Source organism: Lissotriton vulgaris, chromosome 6 (genome assembly GCF_964263255.1).
Source record: "Lissotriton vulgaris chromosome 6, aLisVul1.2, whole genome shotgun sequence".
NCBI classification, from domain to species: Eukaryota; Metazoa; Chordata; class Amphibia; order Caudata; family Salamandridae; genus Lissotriton; species Lissotriton vulgaris.
The window spans coordinates 84,780,703-84,797,500 of record NC_141694.1 but is presented as its reverse complement, the minus strand read 5'-3'; the positions used below and the strand labels follow the sequence as shown (position 1 = coordinate 84,797,500).

Here is a 16,798-nt window from a genome sequence, read left to right as displayed (position 1 = left end):
GGCGTCGATGTGGGCTGCTTCGACGTCGACCGATGATGTGTCGACAGAGGCTCCCTCGACGCCGAACGACCATGACTAGTCGTTGACGGAGGACGTCTCGACGCCGAACACCGATGGCCAGGCGTCGACGGAGAATGCCTCAACGTCACAGCATGACGATGCTGCTTCGACGTCAGGTGGCTCGCCGTCGAGCTCTTCTGCTTCGACGGTGACCTATCCCTCGACGCTGTCTGTAGCGGAGGTACCTTAGATGTAGACGCTGAAGACATCTTCGTCGCCGTCGACTGCTTCTCCAACACCGATCCCGACGCCGAATGTGAACCAGTCGGGGCTTCTTTCGACGTCGACCGCGCCTTCCGACTTTTCTGCTTCTTGGGAGATCTTCCTCTCTCAGAAAGCCCATAAACTCGAACTCAGAGTTCTAGATGTTAAAACCTGGCAGTGATCACAGGTTTTAGAGGAATGAGATTCTGGTAGGCACAGGATACACACTGAATGAGTGTCAGTCTTGGCCATCTTCCTTCCACATGAAGGGCCTTTGTCAAAGAGGGAAGGCATTTCTGACAGAAAAATTACCTTTTTTAAGCCTAAAAAAGGTTTCAGTAACACCCTATGTCTAAAAGACGACGAGTGAAAGCAAAAAATTGTTGGTAACAATATTTTTGACAAAAAGCCAAAAACAAAGGAAGCTGTTTCACCAGGGTCCTGACTGAAGGAGCCGGAAAGAACAACTGACCTGTCACCCCTGAGGCATGATGGGAAGCCTGGGGTCATGGCTGCCTTAAAGGCACGGTGCCAGTTTTTTGTAGAAAATGGTTTCATTTTCTATGCTATTGTTTTTACAATGCAGCCTGAGGGCTAACAATGTCTATTTACAAGCAATTTTCAGGATTTATGAGTGATCTACTCATTAAAACACAAAGTTCAAAGGTTATTTGACCTAATGTATATTCTTTCCTTTTGCTTCCAAAATAATTGCAGTGCATGTATATGTGTTTACATTGTTTTAGCCTCAGTTATGGGGCTGCATTGGTGTGAGAAAAATAATATATGTACATACATATATGTGGAGCAAGATATATGTGTGTTTTACATATATATTTTTATATTGTTTCCGGGGTCCCGCACATGGGCGGGAATATTCAGTGCTTATGACTTTGATGAGGATCCCCTGGAAGAGAACCTTCTGTACTATCTAACTTTAGACCTATATCTCTGCTTCTGGCTTTCTACAAAATTTTGGAGAAACATATCAATACTCAACTGACAACACATAGATAAAGTTGGCTTTCTTCATTATTCACAATCCGGGTTCAGATCCAACTTTTCAACTGAAACCGCTCTGCTTGGGGTAACTGACAAACTGCGCCAGCATTTAGATCAAGGGGAAACTGCGGCACTCATTCTTTTAGATTTGAGTGCCGCATTAGACACTGTGTCACATAGCATCTTGCTTAACGCCCTTAGGTCTCTTGGGTTGGACGGCACTGCCCTATCCTGGTTTGCTTCATTCCTTGAGGGTCGCACTTTTCAAGTCTTTTCTGCTAAGGCATCATCTAAGATCTGCGTATCAGCACATGGAGTCCCACAGGGATCCATTTTAAGCCCCCTGCTCTTCAACATCTGTCACACCTCTGGCAGAGATTGTGGAAGAGGCGGGTCTTTCCCTATATTCGTATGCGGATGATACGCAGATTGTCTTCTGGCTTTCCACCACTAAAGACGCTACGTCATCTGCCCTTCAGTGCGGACTAGGGCAAGTGACAGAGTGGACGTGCCTTAACTTTTTTAAGTTAAATGGGGAGAAGACTGAGGTCCTTATCCTGGGCAAGCACAAGGACCTATGGGGCCCTCACCATTGGCCTCAGGAAATGGGTTAATTTCCCCTACCTGTCACCCATGTCCGTAATCTGGGCATCATTATTGATGATAGTCTCTCTATGAGACAACAGGTGGCGAGTGTTTCTGCCATCTGTTTCACGATCTTGAGGTGGCTTCGTAAGATCATTTGGATGCTTCCTGCCTCAACCCAACGCACGGTAGTCCAGGCACTCATCACGTCTCGCCTCGATTACGGCAATGTTCTCTATCTCGGTAGCTGCCAAATGGTACTGAGAAAGCTACAGGTAGTTCAGAACTCTGCAGTACGCCTTCTTTGTCAAGTTCCTAGACAGGCTTCCATCTCGCCGTATTTACGTGACCTTCAGTGGCTTCAAATTGACCAAAGAATTAAATTTAAAACCCTGTGTTGCATCTTTAAAATCAAACAAGGTGTGGCACCCGCGTATCTGCAAGAGCTCATCCATCGTTACATTCCTTCTCGTCCCCTGCGCTCTACAGCCCACAGAGACTTCGTGATTCCCAAATTTAAACTTGCAAAATTTGGGAAGCAGTTCCTTTTCTTGTCTTGGCCCCAAAATCTGGAATTGCTATTCCGGTGTCCTTGTAGAATGACCCGTCCTATCTTAGCTTTCGAAGAAATTTTAAAACTTGGCTCTTTTAGTAGCAAATGGTTCTTGACTGCTCCTTTTCTAGCAATTTGTGTGCTAGGCACCAGGAAACCCTTTTCGGGTAGCTGTGCGTGTTACAAAACTAATTTGATAATAATCATATTAATATCTCGCTAACCCTCCTTGCAGAAGTGAGAACCAGAAGGAGGGACACCTTCTAGGGAGAAAAACTTGAGCTCTACTTTGTGAATAGGTTCAAACGGCTACCTCATTAACTGTGCAAGGACTAAGTTAAGCCTCCATTCAGGAGGAGGTGCACACACCGTAGGGAAATGCACCTCATGAATTGTTTTATAAGACTACAGGCACAGAGAGAAAGAACTTGAAGAGCCTTCCTGTACTGAGAAATTGCAGCCAGGTGAACCTTCACTAAAGAGAAAGTGAGTACTGACTTTGCCAAAGAGAGGAGATATGGCAAAATCTGCTCAGGAGACACTTGGAGCGGGTGAAGATTGTTTTGTTGGCACTAGAAACAGAATCGATTCCACTTTAGATGTTATGTCTTGTTAGTACTATCCACTCTGGATTTAGCAATAACCTCCCTGCAGTCCTGCGGGATATCCAAGTCCTTGAATTCTATGAACTCAGAAGCTATGTTTGCAAATGAAGAGATTATGGGTCTGGATGATTGACTTGACCCCTCTCTCTCGTCAGCAGAGATGGGGATGGCTGAAGGTGTATGGGCTTCTACTCAGACAGCAAAAATAGCTTTGAGGACCAGTACTGCCTGGGCCATCGTGGCTTTATCAGGATCAGATGACAGCCTTCTGTCTTGATCTCTGTTAGTAATAATAATAATAATACTGATTCTTGTATAGCGCGAACAGCTACCTCGCGAGGAGGTGTCCCGGCGCTGAAAAGAAACCGCAGCAGCAGAGAGGGATGCAGGGAGAGGTACTAGGCTTTCTGTCCAAAGAGCCAAGTCTTTAGGAGTTTCCTAAAGATGGCTTCTGACGGGGCAGATTGGATGGCAGGGGGGAGGGAGTTCCAAAGCTTCGCAGTGCCTACCGAGAAAGATCTGCCTCCGAGTCTCGCTCTTCTCGCTCGAGGTACAGCCAGTAGGGTCTGCAAGTTTGATCTCAGGTGTCTCTCTTGATGGTAGCGGGGGAGTCGAAGTTTCAGATAATTGGGACAAGTCCCTTTTTGTGCTCTGTAAGCTAGGGTGAGCGCCTTGAATTTTATTCTGCTTGTCACTGGAAGCCAGTGCAGCTCGTGAAGATGCGGAGAGATATGATGTTTAAAAGTACCCTGAGAATTAACGGGATAAGGGGAAAGCGTAAGCATATATCCAGGACCATCGCATTAAAAGGACATTTCCGCTCAATCCTGGTAGAGAGAATCTGCTAGCATAATACTGGCTTTTTGCATTCTCCGTCGTTGCCAAGAGGTCGAACACTGGTTTTCCCCACCTTTGAAACACCTTGTCGAGTTGGGATTGCTCCAGCTCCCACTCGTGACAATTGTTCTGTGATCTGCTTAACGTGTCTGCCAGAGTATTGTGCAGACCTCTGACATGCTCAGCCTTTAGTGAGATCCCATGTTGCGTCGTCCAATCCCATAGCTCCTGCGCCTCCTGAGATAGCATTATGGATTTGGGTCCTCCTTGGTTGGCGTAATTCATGCTGGTAATATTATCCGTAGGAACCAGCACAGAGGAGCCTGCTATCCTCGATAAGAAACCCTGAAGAGATAGGAAGTTGGCATTAAGCTCTAGCCTGTTGATGTGATGAAGCTTCTGCACAAAGGACCACCTGCCCTGAATCTAACTCCTGCAGGTGTCCTCCCCAACAGTCCATGGAGGCATCCGTTGTCAGTGAGAAGCCTGGGGTAGTTTGGAGGAAAGTAACGCCATTCACAAGATTTAGTGCATAAAAACACCATTGCAGTGCCCCTAACATTCGTGCTGTGATCTGTATTACATCCTCGAAGGATCCGGAAGCCTATTGCCATTGCCTTTGTAACTCCTCTTGAAGAGGGTGCAATCTTAGTCTGGCCAGTGGCACCAGATCTATTGCTGAAGAAAACATCCCCAGAAGTGACTTGTACATTCGCACATAAACAGACTTTTTTCTTGATATGCTCCACGCAAGTCTTTGCAAACGTTTGTCTTTCGTGAGATAGGAAGGCTCCGCGTTGAATGGTATCAATGGACGCTCCCAGGAAGGATATGATTTTACTTGGATGGAGTGAAGATTTCTCTTGGTTTAAGTGAGCCCGAGGGTCTTGAACATGGTAAGGCAGATGTTTGTAGCTTGACTGGCTTGTGCTGGTGGTGCTTTGAGCAGCCAGTCGTCGAGATACAGGAGTCCTTAACACCTCAGAGCTGCTGCTATGGGTGAGAGGCATTTGGTGAAGATCCTTGGTGCCATTTGAGACCAAACGGAAGTACTTTGTATTGGTAGTAGGTACCAGCCACCGTGAATCTTAAGAATTTCCGATGTTTTGGATGGATTGGGATGTGAGAATATGCATCTTCCATGTCAAGTGATGTCATGAAGTCTCCGTCGTTTAGGTAGCCTAGGAGATCGGAAAGCATCACCATCCTGAAGGTCTGTTTTTTGAGAAACTTGTTGAGATTCCTCAGGCCCAGTATTGGTTCCCATTCTCCCGATTTCTTTTTTGTTAGGAAAAAACAAGAATAAAAACATTTTCCCTTTTGCTGCATAGTTACTTCCTCTATTGCTCCTTTGGCGAGCATGACAAAAGACTCTGTATAACAAATGAATCCAGGGGGTGGGGGGGTTTGGGGACACCTTTGGGTGGAGTAGACGGCAAGTGCTGAATGAATTCCAGAGTGTTACCGTTAGTGACAAGGTCCAGAACCCAAACATATGTTATTTCACGACAATGGTAAACATAGCTGGAAATCTTTGCACCCACAGGTTGGAAGGGGAAGGAATCTGGTACCCTGGTGTGATCATTGCTTCCTGCTTGAGTCAACCTTGTTGAGGCATTCGTGAAGCCAGTTGTAGATGAGCGACAGTAAGATGGAGCACTGTAGGATTGCTGGTATTGCTGATACTGTTGAGCCCTCTGGTACCCTCCCTTGTAAGGGGCAAATCTTCGTCCCCTAGCACCTCTAAAGGGCACCTTTCTATATTGTAAAGCGTCTAATGACTTTGCAGTGTCCGTGACATTCTTAATCGCCAGTAGTGCCTCATTAATGTGCTTTCCGAACAAGGACTCACCGTGGAAAGCCATATCCAACACTTTCATATGCACCTCAGGTCTGAAGGAGGTTGCTTTTAGCCACCCCTGTAATCTGTACAAGAATGGGGTGACCCTAAGGTTATGGACCTGGGTATCTAATAATACAAACAAACAATGGTCCTAGACCTATAGATTTTTGTACACTGATCAAGTCATAAGCAAGAGATTATTCAAGATGATAGCACCTTCAGTTAGTCTGCTATCTGTAGAGGACTGAATCTTTACGACAAAACTATTTACACCACGGTATTTTAGGAAAAATATATGTTATTTAATTTTTCAGATTTTTTACACAATTTGGTCAATATTGTCAATAAAAACATACAGGTTGCCCCAAGGGGGGAGTGCAAATAGAAAGTGTGATTTCAAAGGGGTGAATAAGTGAGGTGAAAGGAATTGGCACAGTGGTAAATAAGAAACAAATTTATAATTTAAACAATCAATACTGAATCCGGTACTTCACGCAATAACAGTATTGGGCACCTAGCCAACAAATGTCAGTTCATTTGAATTTGTGAACAACAACATTGTAGGGTTCTCATAACAATATTTACAGTCTTGCACTGCCTACAAAGTTGAAGAGGTACTGGTCTAGGGTGTATATGTAAAGAATGTCGACGTTTCGACTCGACTTTTTCCCAAACGGTAATTTAGACCTGGGGACTGCGAGTCTTCATCAGGACAGAAAACAAACAACGAGGCAACCAGGGAGTACTCAATAACCCCTTTGTGGCAGAGAAAATATTTTGTTAGGTGATCCAAATTCACCAGCGTCTCAAACCAGGAGACCTTGTAGTTGTATTAAGTCCAAGGAAAAAGGGGGGGGGGGGGTTATTTTCTTGGACACGATGGAAGATACCTTTCATGTATGTGAAACCAGCCTCTATGAGGTGAAGGATTCCATGTAGGGTAGAAATTCAAGTTGTCACTCCTGCGATGTGCACTGAACGTGTACTTCAGGAGGAATTAATCCCGCGAAGTTCCCAGATACAAGCAGCTTTCGAGACGATTAGGCGTCACCCTCCGAGCCTCTCAGTGCCATCGGATGTCGGGGTGGTGTGAAAATTAATTCCACTCGATTCCGGACGCCATCTCTCCGGGTGCAGCGTCTGCCGATTGCGAGCCTCTCAGTGAAGCGGTATTACCGCTTCACTCATAGAGGCTGGTTTCACATACATGAAAGGTATCTTCCATCGTGTCCAAGAAAATAAAAAACCCCCCTTTTTCCTTGGACTTAATACAACTACAAGGTCTCCTGGTTTGAGACGTTGGTGAATTTGGATCACCTAACAAAATATTTTCTCTGCCACAAAGGGGTTATTGAGTACTCCCTGGTTGCCTCGTTGTTTGTTTTCTGTCCTGATGAAGACTCGCAGTCCCCAGGTCTAAATTACCGTTTGGGAAAAAGTCGAGTCGAAACGTCGACATTCTTTACATATACACCCTAGACCAGTACCTCTTCAACTTTGTAGGCAGTGCAAGACTGTAAATATTGTTATGAGAACCCTACAATGTTGTTGTTCACAAATTCAAATGAACTGACATTTGTTGGCTAGGTGCCCAATACTGTTATTGCGTGAAGTACCGGATTCAGTATTGATTGTTTAAATTATAAATTTGTTTCTTATTTACCACTGTGCCAATTCCTTTCACCTCACTTATTCACCCCTTTGAAATCACACTTTCTATTTGCACTCCCCCCTTGGGGCAACCTGTATGTTTTTATTGACAATATTGACCAAATTGTGTAAAAAATCTGAAAAATTAAATAACATATATTTTTCCTAAAATACCGTGGTGTAAATAGTTTTGTCGTAAAGATTCAGTCCTCTACAGATAGCAGACTAACTGAAGGTGCTATCATCTTGAATAACCCCTGTAATCTGAGCACAGCAGCTTCCGGCAGTTGTCTAAAGCCAGTATTGGCTACATAAAGGGCACAGGAAATAGTTTCTGAAGCTGCACGCACCCCTTTGACTAGTATCTTACGTGCCTCTTGTCTTCCAGTATGAGGTCTATTAAACCTGCTATGTCTGACTGAATTTGGCTGTCAAGAGAGGCCAATGATGGCTAACGCATCTGCTGCACTAATCGTTACTGCTGCCATAGAAGAAAAGTGTTTACCTAAAATGTCCATCTTATGCCCATCCTTATCAGGAGGAGTGGCAATCGGGGTAGCAGGGTTTTTGGGATGTCTTTGTGCCGCTTGAGAAATTACTGAGTCCGGTTTAGGGTGTTCGATGAGGCATGATGGAGAATCCTCTGGCGTCCTATACTCGTTTTCAATACGGGTTATCACCGGTGGTATGGATGCTGGCGTCTTCATTATTTTGATGCCTTCCTGCCAAATGTAGTCTATAATTGGTATGGAGCGTACCAGTTTCCTTCTTTAAAGTCATATAGAAAGCATTCTGTCGGACCTTAATAGGCAGATGAAGCCTGTTGGCTGCCCTCTGCATTAGATAATGAAACTCTTCAATATCCTCCGGAGGAGAATCTGATGGGAGATGCGGAGGAGGGGAGGGAGTTGGAATAACAACCGTCCCAAGAGTCAGAAGCAGAGATTGGATCTGGCAGTTCAACTTCCTCTCTATACTTGTCCAACGAGAAGACATCCGGTGCTTCAGGGTTAGTTGGTTGAGGGTCGGGAACACTCACAGGTGTGCTTGGCAGTTGAACGGCTGGCGTACTTGGAGGTTCTATTTGAGGTACCAGCCTGTCTGGCTGATCCGGTTGTGGCGGGAACCGATAGCAGTAATCCGCACACATAGCCTGCAGATCCTGCACCAGTGATGGTGGCAGATGGGCTGTGTTCCTAGGGCGAGGCTCTGGCTCCAAACCATATAAATGGTAATAGTGACACAGAGCCATATATTCCCGTTTGTAGTACTGTGACTGGTCATGGTAGTCCTCATCCTCCTCCTCCTCCTCCTCATATGTAAAGCTCAGATGGGGCGTGAGCCACACCATAAAGACCTTCTTCGTCATCATCATCATCTTCTACATAGCCCTCTAGCAGATGAGACAGCAGTAAGGGTGAAACCTCACTATATTCTTGCATGGCTCGACATAGGAAAGTCTTGGTCACTCTGGTAACCTGAGTAATCCTCATTGACTGTGGCGTCGACGGTGCAGATACATTAGAAAAATAAAATTCCATCTTCAATGTCGTAATCGACGGTACCATCATAGACATTCGTCAACGGAAGAGCAGTCGTAGTCGACAGAGCACTTGTCGACGAGTCAGTCATCATTGGGATCTTCGTCGACTGTATCTTAGTCGATAAGGGAGCATCGATGGTCTTCGGCGACGAGTTAATTCGATATGAATGTCAGCAGCCCTACATGCCAAGAACAGATGCATACTGGTAAGTTGCATTTTCCGATCGAGGCATGTGGGCTGCTGAATTCATATCCTAGCATAGACTGTATAGCAGTTTCTACTCTAGCGGTGGTCACCTGTACCAGCGGCAGTGGTTGGAAAAAGAGTTTCAAGGACAACCTGGCCTAAAACAGCTTGTTGCTTAGCTTGCACGTCTACACAGTAGTGTTTAGTGAAAGTGTGTATGGTAGACCATGTAGCCGCCCTACATATGCCTTCTAGGAGAATATTTCCTAGGAAAGCCATGGATGCCCCCATTTTTTGAGCGTTGAGTGGGCTGTTGGGGGAACTGTTAAAGTGCGCTTTGCCTATTGATAGCATATTTGAATGCATTTAACTATCCATCTGGCTATTCCGGTCTTTGAAATGGGATTACCCTTATGTTGTGGAGAAAAGGCAACAAAAAGCTGCTTTGTTTTTCTGAATGATTTAGTTCGGTCAACGTAATATAGCAGAGCTCTTTGGACATCTAGTTGTGTAGGGCTCTTTCAGCCACCGACTGCGGGTTTTGAAAGAAAACTGGCAATTCTATGGACCGATTAATGTGGAAAGTGGATGTCACTTTTGGCATAAATTTAGGGTTAGTACGAGGCACTACCTTATTGTGGTGTATTTGCATGAAGGGTTCCTGAATGGTTAGTGCCTGTAGCTCACTCACTCGCCTGAGGGAGGTAATGGCAATTAAAAATGCCACCTTCCATGTTAAAAATTGTAGTTCACATGAATGGAGTGGTTCGAAAGGTGGGCCCACGAGTCTGGTTAGTACTACGTTTAAGTTCCAGACTGGGGAAGGTGGATGCTTTGGAGGGATAATTCTTTTAAGTCCAACCAGTATCATTGTGAGCGACTGTAGCCTTAGTTTGCGTGCCACTAATGGTATCAGTGGGGTAGGCGGAAAAGCGTACGCAAATCTGCCTGACCAGTTCATCCATATCGCATTGCCTTGTGACAACGGGTGTGGGAACCTGGCGGCAAAGGACTGGAATTTTGAGTCTTCTTTTGTGGCAAACACGTCTATCTTTGGATGTCCCCATTTTTTGAAGAATGGTTGGAGAACTTGAGGGTGAATCTCCCATTCGTGTATTTGTTGGCTGTGTCGGCTTAGTAGATCTGCCATCTGATTGTCTATTCCTGGGAGGTGTTCTGCCAGGAGAAAGATGTTTTTTGGAATTGCCCACCTCCATATGCTCTGTGCTAGGTGAGAGCTGCGGAGAGTGTGTCCCTCCCTGTTTTTGGATGTAGTACATGGCTGTCATGTTGTCCGTCCGGATTAACACAGCCTTGTTGTACAAGTATTTCTAGAAGGCTTTCTTTTTTTTTATTTTGTATTATATTTATTGAGCTAATGTGTGCACTTAAGAAATAAACAAATACATGTACAATTCATTAATCCTTATGCAAAAATACAGACATTCTTATACATATTACATAAATAGCATTAATCATTAGTATAAAATAGTCACGGCTCACACAGTTTATACACATATTACTAGAAAGACTAAAGGTAGATAAAACCCGGTATGCCTTAGTAAATATATAGTGTAAAATTTAACGTTTGAATCCCTCCATTTTTTAAGCGGTGCCCAAATATTTCTGCCCATTTCTTGCCCTTAAATTCGTATAAACATGACACTATATTGTGCATGCCCAGTAGCCTGGCTAGCCACATCTGGAAGGTAGGAGCGGTGGTATCCTTCCATCCTGCGGAAATGAGAATGCGCAGTACTGCAACTGAAATAAAAACCAAAGCTTCCGCATCTCGCCCCGCCTTTAGCTTGACGTCCGTCCCTATTAACATCAGGGTAGGGGATAGATCGATGTTCTGACCTAGCAGCCCCTGCAGAAACAGAGTTATATCACTACGAGTTGGGGCAAGGTTGGGGCAGTGATAGAACATATGCAGTAGATCTGCGGGGCCCATATTACATTTAGGACACCTGTCATCTTCTCTCACCCCCCAGACAAACAATTTCGCGGGGGTATAATACAGATTAAACAGGGTATTACAATGTTGGGCCCTCAAATTTGATGACCGAAATATTTTCTTGTTTAGGAGTAAGGCAAGATCCAGGTCGACGTCAGGGTCCCCTAGCTTCTGCGCCAATGTGGCTTCGGTTTTCTCCAGATCATCTTAGAGGCCTAACTGCAGGTAATTATAAACTATTCTTATCTTTTTACCCCCTTTGATTAGATAATCAACCATTGGGTTAGCTGAGGGCAGAGAGATCCTTGGTCTAATTGCCAGCAGTGTTTGAGCGATTTGACCATATAGAAACCAATGATTTTGTGGGATACCATATTTCTGCTGTACCGTTTGGAAGCCAAGGATATCATCACCTACCATAATATCCCTTAAACACCTTACCCCACGCTCCTTCCAAAACAGACAATTACAACTCTGGCCCAGATGAGAGAAGAGGCTGGATTTCCAGAGGTTGATATTACCATTAATTTTTGGAAAGGTCAAAATGTTACTAATGGCCTTCTAGGCCCCCAACATCCCTTCCATGATCTTACATCTAGCTCTCTTATAATACCTGCGGTCTACTTCGCACATTAGTAACCCTAGAGCCTTTCTCACCAACAAGAGCTCAAAAATAGATGGGGGACCCAGATTCTTGACCTGGCCTTCCGATGGTAAGGGATCGAATTGAAACAGTATATTCATTTGTGTCAGGAGGCATGTCCAGTGATAGAGCCTAAGGTTCGGCATAGCCAAGCCTCCTCTTGCCAATGGTAATGACATACGATTAATCGAGCGTCGGGTCTTGCCATACTGCCAAATAAACCTTATGAAGGCCGCTTCTATTTTTCTAATCACACTTTCTCCTAAAAACAATGGGATGGCCCGAAACCGGTATAACACTTTGGAGGACATAGTCATTTCTATCGATTCGACAAGGGGTAAATAGTTATCTGCAATGATCTTATCCACCAAAGCATTCACTCTCACCCCCAGATATACAGCTGAGTCTACAAACCTTTGATCTGTCTTAGTAATGTTTTTAGTACATATAATCTGGGTTTTTCCTTCGTTTAACCGATAGCCTGACCGAACCCCAAATTCCTTGGCCAATTGAGACAAAATAGTCATAGCTTGCTGAGGAGCCGTAGTTATTATTGCCAGATCGTCAGCATAAGTTAGCAATTTTGTGGTGAAACCATTAAGCACCACTGGGCTGATCTGCTGGGAGGCTAACATTTTCTGAATGAGAGGATCAATGTATAAAGAGAACAAGATCGGGGAACAAGGAAAGCCTTGACGTGTCCCCCTCTTAATTGCCATTTCATCAGAACGCTGGCCCATAACAAGAACCTGAGCCACCAGATCTCCATACATTGTCTTGATAGCCCTCATAAATGTGTTACCAAAGCCTCTACCAGCCAGGATACCCCATAAAAACTCCCAGACCACGCGGTCAAAAGCTTTCTCCGCATCGAGGAGGATCATGGCCATCTCCACCCCCCCCGTGCCGTGGCACCATGGGCATCAAATAACACGATAGCCCGTCTAGTATGGTCCGTTGTGCCTCTACCTGGTACAAACCCATGCTGCCACGGGGAGACGAGATGACCAATGATCCTTCCCAATCTTTTAGCCCAAACCTTAGAATATAATTTAGTATCCGCATTGATAAGCAAAATTGGGCGATATGACCCTGGCACCTCTTTGGGTTTACCTTTTTTATGAAATATAATGATGTTGGTCTCTTTCCAAGAGGTCCAACAAGATTGGGGCAATCTCTTTTTCTAAGCATTTATAAACTTCCAGGGGAATTCCGTTGGGGCCCGCAGCTTTGCCGGCCGCTAGCTCCTGTAGGGCTATAGTTATTTCACTCATGGACAGATCTCTATCCAGATCTTCCCTACACTGTTCATCTAAAACGGGGCCACCATCCTCACAATCCGGGCTTTGATCATACATCCCACCCTCCTCGTCATACAATTTTTGGTAGAAGTTCTTAAAAACTCTTAATATATCCTTGGGCTCGGTGTACTCGTTGCCATCTTCCTGTATACTGGAGATTGTGTTCTTGGTCCTCTCCTGTCTTATCCGAAGTGCCAATGCCCTTCCTGCCTGTTCCCCCGTTTCATAGCGTTTCGCCCTAGAAGCCTGGTATTCGCTAGCTTCCTTCTGTATTACTATTCTCTGGAGCTCTGCTTTAGTAGTAGTGATTCTGTTTTGGCTCTCCTGACCATCTAACCCTTGTCCAATGTCTTTAATGTGCTGCTCTTCGCTAACACACCCATAAGACTCTCAAGCTCTCTCCTGTCCTCTCTCCTTAACCTGGTCGAGCAGCTTATGGATTCACCCCTTAAGAAGGCCTTGAATGCTTCCCAGACTCCGTTGCGTGACGTACTATATCGATTTGCATCATAAAATTCTTTAGCCCATTTTCGAAGGTGTTCCACAAATCTAATATCTAATAATAATTTCCTTTCGAATGTCCAGCTCGTATGCTTCCTCTCTACCTTAGCCACTTCACAAAACAGAATCAGAGGGTTGTGATCCAAAATTGATTTCGGAAGCTTAATACGAACCGTATTTATCTCCGAAGAGGAAATCAGAAAATAATCTAGTTTGGAATATTTCTGAAAAGGGTTTGAGAAATAAGTAAAGCCAGGGTCTAACGGCTCCTTAACCCCCCAAACATCCTTAAGCCCATGTGACTTTATGAGAGCGACCAGAGCGCGATACACTCTAGGTTTCCGTCCTGAATAACCGTCTGATCTATTCCAGTCAACTGAGATAGTTAAATCCCCACATACTACGATGGGGTTTGGCCAGCTGGCTAACTCTCCTTCTAAGAAATCAGACTTCTGGGTCGTCCTGATTCGACCCATACACTATACACATAGTATAGCCTAAATTAAGCTTGGCTATTACCCACCTCCCTGAGCTATCGACCTTGAGTCGCTTGGTCTCCCCTATCAAGGGTCTTGCCAAAATCGCAACCCCCTGACTGTCGATGTTTGGGAAGAACAGGCCAGCAGCTCGAAACCCCTAATATTCATCAGGTTCCTTTTTGTCCAGGGGAGATGGGTCTCTTGTAAATAGAGAATATCAATATTACTACATTTGGCAAAATGTCCCAACCTTTGGCGCTTCCTCCAATCATTCAGCCCGCCCACGTTCACTGTACAGATTTTAATGTCTGGCATATCCTTGAGCTAAGCTTTCATGACAGATACCACTGGCGCTTAAATACAGCTTTCAAAGAAACCAATAAGCCAAAACAAATAAACTCAGAGCACCAAATCATCTAATTTTTTGATTTTCTCCCCTTGCCCAACAACCCTCCCATCTCCCGCCCCACCGTGCACTGCCCCCATCCCCCCTTCCCTCCCTCGCACCCTCTCTCGTGAGGCGCTCAGACCTGCTCTGTGCACGTGATTATCACAGTTGGAGCAGTGAAGAAAAAAGAACATACCAGTATCAAACCAGTATCATACACCGCCTAACCCTTTCCCACCCTCTAACTGACAATACTCCGCAGTCTTCCAACCCAACAAACCTTGTGTGGTATTTGATTGACCTAAGCAGGAAAAAAAAACGTTATATATAGTTATTTCCCCTGAGAGTCTTAATAATCTTTTGGTTTGATTCCAGAGGCAAAATATAGTGTCTTTCCTTCATTAATTATTTTTAATAGGGCCGGATTGATCAGATAGGTCTGCATCTTCTTCTCCTGAAATGATTTAATCAGTAGTCTGAGTCTCCAGCGTCTCTCAACAGTCGCATGGCAAAAATCCGGGCGAACGAAGAATGCCACCCCTTCGAAGATCCTCTTTGCGTCCTGCCTTGCCTTTTCTGCGATTGCCTGCCTCAGCACAAAGTTACCCAGGAAAATTAATATTGCCCTAGGTTTATCTACTTCCTTTGCACTTCTGTTTAATCTGAACGGGGTACAATGTGCCAGCTGGATTTCCCCAGGCCAATTCCAGCTTGAGAGTTCCAGAAACGCCTACTCAAAGAGCTTGATGATATAGGCTCTCACATCGGATCCTTCTGCTCCCTCAGGCACCCCAAGAACCCGAAGGTTTTTCCGCCTGAGCTGGTTCTCCATGTCCTCCAGTTTCCACTGGATGTCCACTACTTGGAAGCTTTGGGCATCGACCTTGCTAGTGGCAGCTGCCGCCTCCATCTCTGTTGAGACTACTCTTTCCTCGAGATTTGAAACCCGGTTTCCTAAGTTAATACAGGCTTTAGACAATTTTCTAACAACGCCCTGCATCTTCCTTACCGCTGCTTGGGATTTACGGCTGTCCTGGCGGGTTTCCTCTCTGTGTGCGATAATCTGCTGATGAATTACCTCTAGGGGAGACATCTGAGCTACTACCCCACACGGGCTCCCTTGCAGAGGCATTGCGGAAGAATGATCCCAACTGAGCTCACGTTGGAGGGGCTCCTGACCTTTCAACCCTGCTGGAGGTTTAACTGCTGTTGCAGGAGACTAATGCTCTGGGTCGCTCTCCAAGTCTAGGTTACTATCCTCCAGAAAGGAGCTATGGTCCTCTTCATCGTCTTCCGACCATTCGCCTCCCTCCGATAGCGAAAAAAAGCATTCGCTCGGATCTTTTTCCTTTGCTTTATCTGCTTCCAGGGTGTCCACATTGCTAGCTAAGTCTCACTCCTGACACTCCTGCATTAATCACTGTTGGGTCCGCCCCGGTTGTATTGGCTGATGCAGTAGTTAAGATAGATCCAGTATTCCCGGATTCTGAGCCTCCTTGCTCCAACTGTTCGTGATCAATAGCAACCTTTCCAGCATTTGGGGAGGCATTAAGTGCTAGATCCTCTGCGTGTGCTACATCGATCTCTTTCGCGGCTCTCTGGGTAGTACTACACGCTAGGAGAGCGGCTGCTGTATCTTCCCCTTTTGCGCTCTGGGGGGGAGGGAGGTTTGCCTCTTCTAAACTGACTGTAGGAGCTACCCCATGCCCCACTGCCGTTTCAGTCTGGCCTCCCTCGCCCAGTAGTGTAGTCACCTTCGCTTCCCTCTCTTTTCCACCTATAGTAAATATGTCCACTATTGGGGCGGTGGCAGTAGCCAGTCTTGTCCTGGCAGCTATCTGTTGTTTCCTTACCGGAGGTGTGTTTTTTTGGCAGCTGTCAGCCTCTTCCGCCGCCATTTCTGCTCCAGCTTTCTTTTTGTATCCTGCTGCTGCTTTGACGCCTGTATTTACTTTGGGGGCCATTGCGCCTCTTCTCTCTCTCTCTCGCTATGCCACCAGCTCGGAGAGCCGCGATCCCCGCAACCTCGCCCAGACTCCGCTCTGCACCGTGGACTCAGCGAAACTGCACCACTGCTCCACCCCTCAGTTCTCGGGCGGACTCTGCGGCAACCAGACGCGAGAGCAGCCACAGCCAGCGTCAGCTCTTGCAACAGCCGTCCAGTGGATCCACGGCAGGTAAACGGGGAAATCATTCGCTCTGTGAGAGTTTCTCATCTCACTTCTTTGCTTGCCGCTACCATCTTTCTGGTAATAGACTGGGTAACGGTGGGTTTCTGCGAAGTTTCAAGCCATCTACAGGGGCTCAATCCTAATCTTCTCTGCTCCGCTGTGCTCAGCCACACTTAGGCGGCCGCCATCTTGCCTCCTTCAACCATAAATTGTTCATATTTCTGGAAGGCTTTCATTGCTAGAAATACTGCTAGTAACTCTAAGTGGTTTATATGCAGTGTCTTTTGTT

General features: G+C 45.6%; 1 protein-coding gene across 1 annotated transcript in view; it reads right to left on the bottom strand.

Annotated features, from left to right (window-relative positions):
• The window catches only part of LOC147706835 (uncharacterized), a 392,919-nt gene that overhangs the window by 151,129 nt on the left and 224,992 nt on the right, over positions 1-16,798 (bottom strand). The window lies entirely within an intron of this gene.